General features: G+C 42.5%; 1 protein-coding gene across 1 annotated transcript in view; it reads right to left on the bottom strand.

Annotated features, from left to right (window-relative positions):
* The window catches only part of PTPRT (protein tyrosine phosphatase receptor type T), a 776,661-nt gene that overhangs the window by 331,482 nt on the left and 429,429 nt on the right, over positions 1–15,750 (bottom strand).

Raw genomic sequence — 15,750 nt, 5'->3', positions numbered from 1 at the left:
TGTTTTATTGGTCCCTTTAGGACAGTACAGTGTTTGGCACAGCCCATGTGTCAAACCCTGCCTTCTTTCTGTTTTTGTAAACAGAGTTTTATTGGAAAATAGTCATACAGATTTGTTGCCTCTTGTCTTGACTGCTTTCACACCACCTGATTGGGTTAAAAGAAAACTTTAAAATTTTAAAAGCAGAACAGATTACAGTCTCTGAGAACTCAATAAATTTAGAAAGAAATCACAAGTAGGAACAAAGAAACAAAAAAGCAAACCATTTGGGAATTTTAAAAAGTCTAATCAGAATTTAATTTAAAAAAATCAAAACCTCAGTTTGTTCCAGAAATTTTAGAAAAGAGCAATAACTATTATGTTTCCTACAAAAACATAGGGAATGCTGCCAAAACTGCCTATTTCATTACATACAAAAAGAGTGAAAATAAATTACTGAAGGCATTTAATTCAAAAAGAAAAACAAAACAAAACATTGAAAATAAAAAAAAAAATCCTCATGAAAATCCAAGGTAAGGAGAAGGAGGAACTAATAAAATGAAAAGTAGTAAAAAAGTAGATTCAAAGGCATATTTAAAATTGAATTGGTTGGAAAACAAACACATAACAGATAAACCAAAAGCTAATAAAGTCAAAAAGAGAAATAGAAAAATATTCTAAAATGCACCTAATAACAGAGCTACATAAAACAAAACAAAAATATACCCAACAACAAAAATACATAAAACAAAAGCTGACAGACCTGAAAAGAGAAATATACAAATTCACAGTCACAGTTAGAAACGTCAATACTGCTTGCATAACTGACAGGAGACAACCATTACGCCTAGAGAAAGGAGGGAGCAAAGCTATAAACCAACTTGACCTAATTAGCATTTAGAGCACACCACATCTAACCACAGCAACATATGTATTCATGTGCACCTGGCACACTCCCCACAGTAAACCATATACCGGGCTATAAAATAAATTTCAGCAAATATAAAAGAAATTGCAATCATAGAAAATGTGCTTTCCAATCAAAGTGGATTTAAACTAAAAATCAATTCCAAAAAGATATCTGGAAAGTCCCCCAATATCTGTAAATCACACAAAACACTTACAAATAACCAAAGGCCAAAAAATAAATCACAAGGGAAACGAAAGTATTTCAAATTGATTGAAAATGCAAACATAGTATATTCACCTAGGTGGGATAGTGGGGGCCAGCTAAAGCGGGGACTGAACAGAACTTTATAGCATTAAAAGCCTGCATTAGAAAGTAAGAAACTTCTTGTATCAATAATGTAAGCTGCACACTAAGAACCTAGAAAAAGAAGGGAAGATTGAATATAAAGGAAGCAGAGGAAAGGAAATAATAAAGAGCAGAAATCAGTGAAATTGAAAACAGAAAAAGAATGAAGAATCAAGATAAAATCAAAAGCTGATTCTTTGAAAAGATCAATAAATTGACAAATCTCTAGCTGGACTGACCATGAAAGAAAAAAGATACAAATCATTAATATCAAGAATGAGAGTGGAGGCATCATTAAAGACGTTTAAGACATTAAAAGAAAAAAAGGGAATGTTATGAGCAACTTTAGGCTAATAAAATTTGATAGCACAGATTAAATAAACTATGTAAAAGACACAAACTATCAAAGCTCATGCAAGAACAATCAGAGAACCCAATTATCCCCATATCTATTAAACAAGTTGAATTTGTAATAAAAGGACCTTTCATACAAGAAAAAGCCAAACCCACATGGTTTCATTGGGAAATTCTACCAAAACTTTAAGGAAATAAATCAGAGAAGAGCAAGGGTAGTATTTCTAACCAATGGTGCTGAAATAGACCTCCACAGGTTAAAAAAAGAAAAGGACCTTCAACAACACCTCACACCATATTCAATAATCCACTCTAAACAAAACATAGAAGAAACATTTTGTGACCTTGGGCTAGGCCAACATTTTTTAGATATGACTTAAAAAGCACACACACACACAAAAAAAACCTTTGATTAGTTGGAGTTCACCAAAATTAAAAACTTCTACCCTTCAAAGGACACAGTTAAGGAAATAAAAAGGGATGGCACAGACAAAACCAAAATATTTACAAAACACATGTAACAGAGGACAACAGAGGGCGTCTATTCTGAATAAAGAGTTCTTAACAATTCGAAAATATGAGATAATCCAAATTTTAAAATGGGCAGGTGTTTTGAACAAATACTTGACCAAAGAAGATTTATAGAAAGTAGTAACATGTGAAAAAGGCTCAACACTGCTAGTCATAGAAACCCAAACTAAAACACAATGGGGGCGCATGGGTGGCTCAGTCGGTTAAATGTCTGCCTTCAGCTGAGGTCATGATCCCAGGAGCCTGGGATCAAGCCCAGCATTGGGCTCCCTGCTCAAGAGGGAGTCTACTCCTCCCTCTGCCCCTCCCCGCTGCTCCTTCAATCTCTCTCTCTCTCAAATAAAATCTTAAAAAAAACCCAAAACCAAAAAAACCCACAATGATACCTTACCCCTTACCCATTCACCTATTAAGACGGCTAAAGGCAAAGGAGGAAAGACAACTGAAAGCCCTGACAAGTTACAAAGGACTGGGACTTTTATATACTGCTGTTAGAAATACAAAATGGTATAGCCACTTCGGAAAACATAATGGTGGTTCCCCATAAAGTTAAGTATATAATTTATATATGGCCCAGCAAACCCAATACTGCATATTTACCCAAGAGAAATAAAAATATATGTCTGTGCAAATACTTGTACACAAATACTCATAGTAGACAAAACTGGAAGTAACCTAAATTTCCATCCATGAATGGATGAACTGGTGTATTCATACAATGGAGTATTACTCAGCAAATGGGAAACAAATTGATGGATGTTAGCTAAACTTACGGTGGTAATCATTTTGCAGTATGTACAGATATCAAATCATTACGTCGTACACCTTAAACTAATAAAATGTTATATGTCAATTATATCTCAATAAAACAGGAAACAAAAAGAAACAAACTACTGACACACGCGTTAATGTGGGTAAGCCTTGAAAGCACTGCGCTTCATGAAAGAAATCAGACTCAAAAAGCTACCTCCGGTGAGATTCTATTTATTTGACACTCTGGAAATAGGGAAACACAATAGGGACAAAAATCAGATCAGGGGTTTCCAGGGTCTGGGGAGAGGGAAACTTTTTGGGGTTACAGAAATATTCTGTATCTTGATAGTGATAGCAGGCATTCAACTGAACACATTTGTCAAAATTCATTACACTGTCCCGCTAAAAGGGCAATTGTTATTAAAGGTAAATAATACTTTGGGGGGGAACCTTAATTAAATTATTACATACAGAATTATTTATGAGGAAAGGCAAATGACTATGGACAAAGATAAAATTAAAATGATACGGCACAATATTTTTTCCAACCCTACCACTAACCTAGTTGAAAACCTGGATGAATTTTCAAGAAATCAGAAACTAACAAATTTGACTGAAAAAAAAAAAAAGGAAATAAATCCATAAGCATAGAATAAATTAAACTGCGAATGAATGTCCACGTGAGTTGTGTTCCCTTCCTACACCCAAAGCACCGGGACATCTGGTTTTATGAGAGAATATTTTCAGTCCTTTTAAGAAGCAGATAATTCCCACATCAATGAAATGGTCGTAGGCCACAGAAAAAGGAAAGAGGACTTAAGAATTTCTGTTTTTAAGCCAGTCTAACACACAGAACAAAACTTGACAAAGAATAACTTAAAAATCCGCAGGACAAACTAACTTACGAATATGGATGCAAAAATTCGAAATTAAACACGGTCAACCTAGCAGCCCATGCAAATAACTACATTGTGATGAGATGAGATTTACTTTGGCTGTACATGATGATTCAATATTAGGAAGTGTGTCTTCATTCATTATCACATTGAGAGGTCAAAGAGGAGATCACTGAGCATTTCTGGTTCCACAGCTTGATATCTTTCTGAAGATCTCACACAGCTCACCCCACCCTGAATTCAGGTCTCTGCTTACACGATACCTCCTCAGAGTTGCCTACGTAGACTAATTCTCTGAGACTGCACCTCCCCTCCAGCCCAGCACCGTATCTTTCCACGAGGGTAGAGACTCTGCTTACTGCCCACTGTGCCGGCCTGCCACTACTCAAGAAATACCGTGTGAAAGTCAATAGCTCCCTACAAGGCTTTTAAAGGACTTCGACATCTATCCCTGATAAAAGACTTGGCAAAATAGAAATAAATGTCTACTTTCGAACATGATAAAGTAAGGTATCTCATATCTGAATCTTGCTTCATGTTTCGTGCTTAAACAACCCAAGTATTTTGACGGATTCAGAACAAGACGAGGATGTCTCCTATTCCAGACATAACTGCCACGGCAATTATACAAGAGGTTGAAATTAAAGATATGCCTGCTGTTAAAATGGAGGTAAAAAATTATTATTATTGGCAAGTCAGCCTTGGCAAATCAGCTGATAAACATATTAGAAAAGACTAGAAAGGGGCACCTGGGTGGCGCAGCGGTGAAGCGTCTGCCTTCGGCTCAGGGAGTGATCCTGGTGTTCTGGGATCGAGCCCCACATCAGGCTCCTCTGCTATGAGCCTGCTTCTTCCTCTCCCACTCCCCCCTGCTTGTGTTCCCTCTCTCGCTGGCTGTCTCTCTCTCTGTCAAATAAATAAATAAAATCTTAAAAAAAAAAAAAAAAAGACTAGAAAAATTTACAAAGGTAGCTGGTTGCAAAATTAATATAAAAAGCTAATAGTGTCGTAATGTATAACAAACAGAAAATGTAATGAAAGTAATGATCAGTTTGAAAATGTAATGCAAGAAAAATTCTATTCACGAAAGTCAGGAAAAAAAATCTAGGAACAAGCTTAAATAGAAATGTGAGGTACTTACATGAATAAAGCTATGAAATCCTATTCAGAAACATGAAAGATTTTATGGAGTCATACTAGCTGTTAGATAAGAAATTCAATATTGTAAAGGTATCAATTCTCCCTAAATTAATATAAATTCAATGCAGGTACAATATAAATCCAATAGGGTTTATACTGCAACTTAACAAAATTCTCTACCATTTATCCAGAAAAACAGAAGAGAATATCCAAGGAACTTCTGAAAAATGGGAAGTGGGGGATAAGTCTCTCAGATTATTAGTAATGTGTTATAAAAGTACAAGGTTAAAATCCTATGGTAATAGAGAACAGACCAATAGACAATATATCTATTGCCCAGAAACAGAATATACATATATGTAGGTATGCAAGTATATATGCATGTGTGTATATATATTTATATTTATAAATTCAGTGTAAAAGACAACAGTAGTTTGTGGTTACATGGCTGGGCCCTGGGTTCAAATCTCAGCTCTGCCTCTCGTAGCTATGGGACCACAGGCAAGCTGACTACCTTTCTGGAAAGCATTCTTCTTCCATGCAGTAGATGAAAACTGGGATAACAACAGTCACTATTCCAGATGTTTCTGATATAATTAAATGAAATAACGTATAGAAATGCGACCATACGGCCTGACATCTGACATTTAGTAAATATTCAACAAATGTTAGTATACACAGACCTATATATTCTATATGTCTACATATACATATGTAATGATTAAGTTTCTAGAGAAGAGATACTTGATGAATGGTATTAAGACAACTCATTAGATATCTTGGACAAAGTCCACAGGAGGTAGTGATACACACTTGAGGAAGTTCATCTCCATGATTATTTATAATGATGAAACATTATTAATCCACAGGATTAAGAAAAATGAGACAAGCATACAGAACAGTGAATTGCACGCTATGTAGCCCTCAGCAGTCAACAGAGATGAACCCAGGAGATTCCCTATACATCGATACGGAAAGATGTTTCTAATATATTGTTGAGTAAAGATAAGCAGATTGTGGGGTGACATGTATGTAACAGGAACCTGCAAGATACAATTGTGCTCACGAATCTAAATGCCTTCTCTTCCCATAGTGGGTGGAATGGTGATCCCTAAAAGATATGCCCACTGGGAAGCTGGAACTGGGACCTTATTTGGAAACTGGGTGTTTGCAGATGTTATTAAGGATTCCAAGAAGAGAGAGACCTAGATTACAGTATGTCCTACAGCCAGTGATGAGCATCCTTATAAAAGAAGAGAATGGTGGAAGGCACACTGAGGAGGAGCCCACGTGAAATTGGGAGACAGAGACCCCGATCCTGGGCAGCCATTGGAAGCTAAGAGAGACACACGGAGCAGACCCTCCCTTGGAGCCTCCAGAAGAAACTGGACCCCGTCATTACCTTGATTTTGGACTTCTGGGTTCAGAACTGTGAGGGAACACATTTCTGCTGTTTAAACCCACTAAGTTTGTGGTAATTAGTTGCAGAAGCCACAGGAAACAATTAGACTTCCTAAACTCGTCAAATGCCCTTCAACAGATGAATGGATAAAAAAAGATGTGGTCCATATATACAATGGAAAATTACTCAGCCATCAGAAAGAACGATTACCCAACATTTGCAGCAACATGGACGGGACTGGAGGAGATTATGCTAAGTGAAATAAGTCAAGCAGAGAAAGACAATTATCATATGGTTTCACTCATTTGTGGAACATAAGAAATAGCAGGGAGATCGGTAGGAGAAGGAAGGGAAGAATGAAGGGGGGTAAATAGAAGGGGGAATGAACCACAAGAGACTGTGGACTACGGGAAACAAACTGAGGGCTTCAGAGCAGAGGGGGGTGGGGGATTGGGCTAGGCCGGTGAGGGGTAGTAAGGAGCGCATGTATTGCATGGAGCACTGGGTGTTATGTGCAAACAACGAATCATGGAACACGACATCAAAAACTAATGATGTACTGTTTGGTGACTAACATAATTAAAAAAAATCCCAAATTTATCTTCGAAAGTCCCCTGTCATTCTCCATGTCCTTCAGCTCCTCTCCACTCCCTGGGACCCACTGCCCTATTTGCTGCACCTAAGTTAAGGAGAAAAGACTGCTTGCAACCCGACCCTATGCATAATTCATGGCTGCTTCTGGCTGGATCTGCTGTCTTAGCGCTTGATCTACTGGTTATAGAGATAACAGCATTATCTGTATTAGAGGAACAGTGTCCAGTAACAGGGGAATGGGTAAGTAAATTAGAGTCCATCAGTTTGATGAAATATTACATAGTCACTGAATAAGATAATGACAAAGACTAGCAACATGGAGGGAAAAGGGTTTCTGACATGACACTAAGTGGAAGAAAGTATGTTATCAGATCGCATCTACAATATCACAGTAACCATGAAAAAAATCTTCCTAGATGTGGGCAAGACCTTGAAACAGCTTGATTTTTGGGGGTCTGTGGGATCAATTGTGGGTGTGTTTCTTCTTCCTTTCATCCAGAGTCTCAGGGATATAATGGTGTTTCTATGAGAGGAAAAAGGAAAAGAGAAAGGTGACCAAAGCCTACAGTTGACCTCAGGGTATCATAGAAGCTGCAGAAGGAAAAAAGGAGATAAAACATCAGCACGTGAAGGGACAGACGCCCCACCAAACATTGTCCTCAAGGAGAACTGGGTCTCATACTACAATATGGAGTCTTGTGTTTCTGAATGAAGCTCAAATTCCAACAGGCAAATTCCTGGTCAATCTTAGCTATCCTTGAGTGTCCCACAACCTACAGATGACCCCATGCCCCAGGCCTTCTGTGATCTGGCCTTCTTGGATCTTAACCCCTACAAACACCTGTGTTCTTCCTTGTGAAGAGTCTTCCTTAGTTCCTGGGCATCCCCTGTGTTTTCTTTCCTGCAAACACACACACACACACACACACACACACACACACACACACACACACGGGTGTCCTCTTACTCCTTCTTCTATTTCTGAACCAACCACCTGGTTATTCTTCAAGGCTCCAAGTCTCTGGGGATTTCCCGTCAGGCCAATTTCTGCTTTGGCATGTGCAGATGAGGACACTGAGTTCTAGAGTTCTAGAGATGCACCTGTCTCAGGAGGCCACACGGAGCTCGGAGTCTTGGAGACTGACCAGCTTCCCTGGTCTTGCATCTCCAACATCGAGGTCAGGCGCACAGCTCCTCAGGGGACTCAAGCTTTCAGGCATCTGGGAGAGTAAGGGGCAGGGTGAACTCCAACAGCACGGTATTAATGGGTGATAAAGTCCAAGCACAGTGGGCGGAGGAATGGAATGGAGGGAGAGGAACCGGAAGCAGTTAACTGAAAGTGTATTAGTTTCCTTGGGTGGTTTCTTGTAACGACGACCCTAAGGCAGCTTCCACAACAGATATTTATTTTCTGACAGTTCTAGATGTTAGAACTCTAAAATCAAGATGTGGGTGGGGCCATGCTCTCTCTGCAGGGACTAAGGCAGGGGGCGGGGGGCCCTTCCTTGCCTCTTCCTAGCTTCTGGGATTCCTTGGCATTCCTTGACTTATAGACACATCACTCCAATCTCTGTTGCCCTGTGGTCTTCTGTCTGGGTGTGTTTCTGCGTCCAAATTTCCTTCTTATAAGAATAGTAGTTATCGGATTAGGCCCACCATTATCTAGTATGATTTCATATTAATGACATTTGCAAAGCCCTATTTCCAAATTAAGTCACATTCATAAGTACTGAAGATTAAGACCTTAACATCTCTTTTGGGGGGTGGAGGATGCAATTTAATCAACCACAGAGAGTAATCTTCCTGGATGTTTTAGGGATAAGATAAAAAAGAAAACAATAGCTGGAGAAAAGTAACAAAATAGCACAAAAGAATGGACAAGCTGATATCTATTATGTTTTAAAAGTTCATTTATATTTTGAAACAAACATTAACTCCTGCCCAACATGCTCCAAATGGATGAATAACGTGAAGGTGAAGAAAGCTCGACATTTATTGATCTTCTACAATGTTCCAGGAGTTCTCGCACAGAAACTCATTTTGTTCTCACAGTCACACAGAACAGGTATTCATATGACCCCTGTACACACGAGGAAACTGAAATTGGGCTACTGAACACCTGAAATGTAGTTAGAATGGACTGAAATGTGCTGTTAGTGGAAAATATACACTGTATCTCAAAGTTTGAGTCTGGAAAAAAGAAGTGTAAAATATCTCAATATTTTTATATTAATTACATGTTAAAATGATACTATTTTGGATACACTGTGTTAAGTAGATATATTATTATTGAAATCATTTTTTTCTTGTTTCTCTTTAGCTTTTTAAATACCGCTACTAGAAAATTTTCCATTATACCCATGGCTGACATTATGTTTCCATTAGAACTGAACAGTACAAAGTCCAGGTGAGACCCAGGGTTAGGACCCCAAAACTGACCACGTGCTTCCCCTTAGGTCTCTGCCTCCACAGTGAAGATCCCGAGTGAGAAACTATTTTAGGCATAATGTAGCAATGGTTAACAAACCCATGGGCAGAGGGAATTAACCTAGCCAGCAATCTTGAACTTGTGGGTCCGTAGCTAATACATGAAAGGTAAGAGGAATGTGGCCATCAGCTTGCCTCAGCATCAATGTCTGAATCAGATCAGAACAGAAAGATGTAAATCACCAGCATGTGGAAGGGGAGCTCCTAGACTCTCTGGAGTATTCTATGTGGACTGAGAGAAACTACTGCTCAGATGGGGAGAGGAGTCTGCCTTCCAGGAGCGTCTGGGCCGGGCCAAGTCACAGAAGCCCCAGACACAGCACATACCCCAGCCCAGTCCCTGGGAGAGAGGCTCTGCTGGCCGGGGGCGGCCTCCGTTGTGGTCTGGGGGTAGGCAGAGGCAGAAGCCATTAAAAACCCTAGTCGGCCTCCTCTGGCCTTTGACCAAGGTTTGCCAAGTAAAGCCCCCTATTAGAACCAAAACACCAGCTCCCAGAAGAGAAACACCGTGTCTGTTTGGTCCACTGAAGAGTTCCAACTGTCTAGAACAGTTCCAGGCACATAGTAAGTGGTCAATAAATACTGAATACATGAATGAGCCAACAAATGAATGAATGTGACCCCCACGGTGTGCTGCTCACAGGGAGAGTCTCTAACGAGGCTGGTTTCTGCTGCGAGTGCACAAGTGTGCACACGGATCGTGCGTGGCCCCATGCCTTCCTACGTTTCAGTGTCACAAACGTATGTGCAGGTCTATTCTACCCCGTGTGCGACAAAGCCAGAGGTCAGGCCTGGTTCACCGGAGTCTGCTGGCATGTGCACACAGCTTCCCTGAGCACCAGAACCATTCAGCACTAAGGGCAGTAGGCAGGAGCTCTGAGGTGCCTACAAGTTTAGGGACAGCAAGAAAGGGCCAGATTTGGGGGGTAAAGTGTGTAACTATGGCCTCTTCTATTTACACATCTCTCTGCTTTGGACCCTCACCTCCTCATAGAGCTTGGCCTTACCGCAAACACCCCTCCTCCCCATCTCAGCCCCGAGCACATGGCTTGGCTATTAATGCTGTGGACCTTGGAACTGGAGGCTTGAGCTCCTCCACCCCCACAGCCCTCTCCTCCCCTTCCTCTCCTCCGGCTCCCCTCCCCACTCCCAGATCTGGCCACTTCATCCTCTGGTTCCTCTCATGGAAGTGAAGGGTCAGCGGAGGACCAAGAGAGCAGAGTGGGTGAAAGGTGGGCTGGGATCTAATTGGGGGCAGATGGGCATGTTGGCAAAGGGTTCTCCCTCTCTCTGGCCTCCTAAGGGGAAGGGGCAGCTTTGTTTGGGGCTGAACCAGATGCTGACTCTTCCCCTGCTGCCTACACACAGGCAGGGTGCGTGGTTTTGAAGGGTGACTGGCCATGCAAATCCAAGTGTGGGTGTGTACAATGTAATCATGACCACGTTGCCATGGGTGGGGCGCATCTCTCCGAGGCTCGGACGGGGAAGCTGCAGCTACCGTGTGCTGACTGCAGGCTGGGTGTGGGAGGGAGGAGGGTCTGGGGGAAAGACAGTTGTCCCCAGCAACTGTAAACATCGTCTGGGGGGGCAGGCCTCGGTGTGGGCCTGGAAGGTATAATTGAGCTTAGTGGTTTGTTGTGGGTGGAACTGTGTATCCCCAAAAAGAAACGGTGAAGTCCTAACCCCCTCCACCTGTGAATGTGACCTTGCGACCTTACTTGAAAGTAAGATCTTTGCAGAGATAATCAAGTTAGGATGCAATCATGAAGCTGGGCCCTAATCCAGTACGACTGGTGTCCTTGTAAGGAGAGGAAAAGAGACGCAGACACACCAGGAGAAGACCAGCGGACGGGGGAGTGATGCAGCCACATGCACAGGGACGCCGAGGGTGGCAGGCGATGCCCACGGTTAAGAAAACAGCATGCAACACATTCTCCCCAAAAACCTTCAGAGGCAGTGTGGCCCTGCCAACGCCTTGATTTTGGAATTCTAGTCTCTAGAACTCTGAGAGAATCAATTTCTGTTGTTTAAAGCTGCCTAGTTTGTGGTACTTTGTTACGTCAGCCCCAGGAAATGAACACGGGGTGCTGTGGGTGAGTGTGGGCTGTGTGTGTGTGTCTTCAGCTGTTACAGGTGACTGGTTACCAACAAGCATAATTCTGAGGAGAAAAAGCGAGCCACGACATGAAGACGTGTATGGGAGGGTCTGACTAGGACTGTCCAAATCCTAACAACTCCAAAGTTTGGACTTGCCATGACCATGGAAAGCCAAGCTAGTTTCCACTTAGATAAATGTCTGAGCTCTTATGCTCCATTCTGTCATGTGCCCACTGCCCCCCTCCATGCAAATACAGTTTTTGTTCTGATTACAAACAAAACACATGCTTGTTAGAAACAGCAGATAACTCAGAGAGAGAGAGCGAACAAACAAAACATAAAGGAAAAATAATTAGTCTCTATTCTCCTTATCCCCGGCTAATCGCTGTTGATGTTATGCTCCCTTCCTCTTTCCCCATTAGGCTTATTTCATGAAGGGCTTCAGCTAGCCTTGAAGAATAGCCCGCTGCTCGTGAACCTGACCCAGTGGGCTTGGTTACTGATGTCTGAGGCACTGAGGGATCTGTTTGGTGGGGGCTCTGGTCTGTCTTGGTCTGTCTGCAGAGTATGAAGTTCCCCAGGAGACAGGAAATCATCTCACAGTGTCTAGGACCTAATTGACATTGTCCAGGACCTCCTAGACCTTACGACGTTTGGTGGCATTTTGGGAAACGCTGTCTAGAGGGGGGCCTGGTAGTTGCTGAACCAAAGAGGAGCAGGTGCGGAGGCGCCCCTGGCAAAGGCTGAAGTAGCCCCAGAGGGCAGTTCTTGGATCTTGATTAGAGAAGTGATCTCTTCTGTAGGGAGTATTTCGCTGTCTTGAACCATTCAATCTCACCCCAGGCCACATCTGGCTCATCCACAGTTGGCTCAGAGTTAGCCTAGGTATCTGTTCCTGGTGGATGCAGGATTGATCTTTAGTTTTGCTTCTCCTTGGCATCAGGTAGACACCGGTATAAACCCCCAAAGTGAAAGGGCTGATTAGATCCGATTTTTACGAAAAATGAGCTACAGTCTGTCTTTCTTTTCTAGAGACATCTACAAAAGGTGTTTTAAGAAAGCTTCTCCCACCCTGTACTTTCTCAGAGGGTTTGCCACCTGTCATGGGTGAATGGTGGGCCTCCAAAAGATATGTTCATCTGGAATCTGTGACTGTGACTTTATTAGGAAAAAGGGTCTTTGCAGATGTAATTAAGTCAAGGATCCCAAGATGAGATCATTCTGGATTAGTGTGGGCCCCCAATCCAATGACAGGTGTCCTTTTCAGGGGCAGTCAGAGGGAGGATTGAGACACAAGAGAAGGCCACGTGAAGACTGAGGCAGAGCTGGAGGTATGTGGTCCCAAGCCAACAAATGCCAAGGGCAACCACCAGAAATCAGGAGAGAGACAACAGGTTCTCCCTCACAGTCTCCCGAAGGAACCAACCCTGCCATCATCCATCACCATGATTTTGAACTTGTGACTTACAGAACTGTGTGGGACTAAACCTCTGTTGTTTAAGACACCTGGTTTGTGGCATTTGTTACAGCAGCCCTAGCAAACTAATACATGTCACTGAGCCAGTTTTCTGGTCCCCTCATCCTTCAGAACCAAAAGGGAGTCATGTTTAATGTCCAGAAGATACCCTGTGAGCAAGAACTTAATCCAAGTGTGTAGGACATTATGTCTCTACCCTACTGCGTTCATGAAGAAGGGTCAGAAGCTCCTGGGTGCTGTCCAGGTTCACCTGGGTCTGGTCTAGTTCTTGGCTGTATGTTTTCAAGAAGGCTATAAATAAATCCCATGTGTTGGGAGGAGGTATTTGGAGGGCTTTGGAGGGGAATGGATTGCTGATGTCACCATCATTTCCTCTGATGGGTTTCAGGAAGGAGAGTGACATGAATAAACTGATATCTTAAAAACTCTGGTTGCTTCCTGTAGAATGGACTGTGGGAGGTGCTGGCCAAGCGTGGAAGCAAGAACAGCTGGGGCATTATTGTAGTCAGGGCAAACGATGCTGGTGGTCGCAACTAGGGGGTAAAGGCAGAGATGAGGGCGGATTTCAGAGACATTGGAGGCCACACACTAAAGACTGCTGAGAGGCTGTGTGCATGTATTTAGTGCAGGGCCCTCCACTCCCCATCACAGTCAATGACCTGGCTACCAACTGGCCAGAGTCGTCATTATCCTCCCCACCTACAAGCAAGGTTTGGGGCCCCAAAGAAGGACCCACACAACACTATGCAGGGGTGGGGGGCAAAGTTCAGACAGGATCTCTCTCTTTTCACATGATTCATGGTCCACTGTCCCTTCTTATCACACCCTCAGTCTGTCCTAATCTTCAGAGCTCACCCTGTGCCATGCACCTTGCTGGCCTGGGCCTCCATGCTCACAGCATGTTAGCCTAGATGCCGGCTGATACGACGCACCATGAAAGGGGGCAGTGTCACCCCAGAAGAATGTCAGGTGGCTATGTTCTTTGACATCATAATCATAACTCTGGGAACTATTTAAAGGAAGTAATCTAAAGATAGGAAAAAAAAAAGCAAATGCATGAAGAGGTTCACCGAGGCCTCATTTGTAAAGGAGAAATACTGGAGACTGTGTCAGATGGGGTGGCTAAATAAATTGTGGTAGCACCACTTGATGGGACATCATGCAGCCATTAAAATGCTAATAATGTTGTAGCTATGATATATTTTTAAGTGAGGAAAAAGCATTTAAAGTCATAGAGGTGCAATAATTACAGCCATATAAAAATTGCATATGCATATAGACAGGGACTAGGAGGAAACAGCAAAAAAGAAAAATGTGAGATTCTGAGTAATTGAAATTGTCTCCTTTTTCCGTTACTATGATTACATTTTATGAACACAAATGAAGTTTTTATAACAAATTTGAAGTTTGTGCTAAACTCCAACTTAACAGCTCCCTGAATAGGTCTCTATTCATTTGGCATCTGTTGAACCAACCAAATGTTATCTGGATGTGGAAAGGACCAATCTCAAAGTGGGGTGTTTGGGGTTTTTTGTTTTTTTTTGTTTTTGCCCCCAAAACATTTTTGTTTTGTGACTTTAGATACTCAGACTTTTCCAAACCTCAACAAAGAAAACCCTGCTTTCCTCTGCTGGAATCCAATGTCACAGGTGCACTTTCTCGGTGCAAACAAATACTCTCAATTTACTGACAGAAACTTGACAAAGCCAGGGTTGCAGCTTTCAAGGTTACACCAAAGGCATTGCCCTAGGACTCCTACAGGTCAAGATATATGTTTCCCATCGGTGGATTCTGGAGCCCCTGGCAGAAAGGACCAAGGTTAGTAATTGACGGTTTGCATTTCCGCTTTCTTCCCCACCTGAGCAATGCTGGTCTGACAGAATCTGCAAGACGGTAGAAGGGGAATTCTGCGCCTCAAAAGCCTCAAACAGCAAGCAGGATGACCTGCTGAAGGCCTCGCGGGAGAATGATTTTCTCATTTACACGTGAGATTGAAGCTCTGGCACGATGAACTGGTGTCACTGGATTCGGTGTCTACGGGGATGATGTGGCAGCCGTCGGACCACACCAAGTGCAGAGCCATTCGAACAAACTGCACTGCTCCCGGGCATGGCAAAATAGACTCCGTCACCGCGGCCGTGGGCACGCTTTCTTCAGGTGAGAACACAAATATAAAACAATCCTTAGCAACGGCTTTCTTGCCAAGACAAGAACGCAGGAGGGACTCTAGGATGGCAGCAAGATATACAGGGGGAGGGTTCTAGAAAGAATCCTCAGCTAAGGAAAGGTATGCATCTGTGATACAGGCACGGAAGAGGACAGACTTAGGCAAACAGACAAGGACTAGAAGAGAAACAGACCAAGAGTAGAAGACAAGGACTAGGGCAACACTTTTTCTTTTCCATATTTCTGATCTTAAATAACTTACTGCTACAGCTAAAGCCATATGGGTCAAGTTTGGGAGAAAAAGAGAAGCCCAAAAAAGTCATGCATTTCTCAAGCAACCCTGAGCGTCCACTGTGTGCTTAGCACTGTTCCAGATGTTGGGGAAACCATGGTAAGACAAAGTCCTTGCCTTGAGGTCTAGTGACTCACTCATTCTCTCTCTCTCTCTCTCTCTCTCTCTCTCTCTCTCTCTCTCTCACACACACACACACACACACACGCACGCACACACACACGCATGTACCACTACAACGCAATGACAAATAGACCCTGGGATATTGCACAGGGACTGCAAAAACCAGTTGGAGGAGGTGAGAGGCAATCTCCTTGAAAAGAGGTG

This window comes from Ursus americanus, chromosome 22 (genome assembly GCF_024610735.1).
Source record: "Ursus americanus isolate L20-20 chromosome 22, mUrsAme1.1.p, whole genome shotgun sequence".
Lineage (NCBI taxonomy): Eukaryota > Metazoa > Chordata > Mammalia > Carnivora > Ursidae > Ursus > Ursus americanus.
This window is presented reverse-complemented; position numbering and strand designations above follow the sequence as displayed.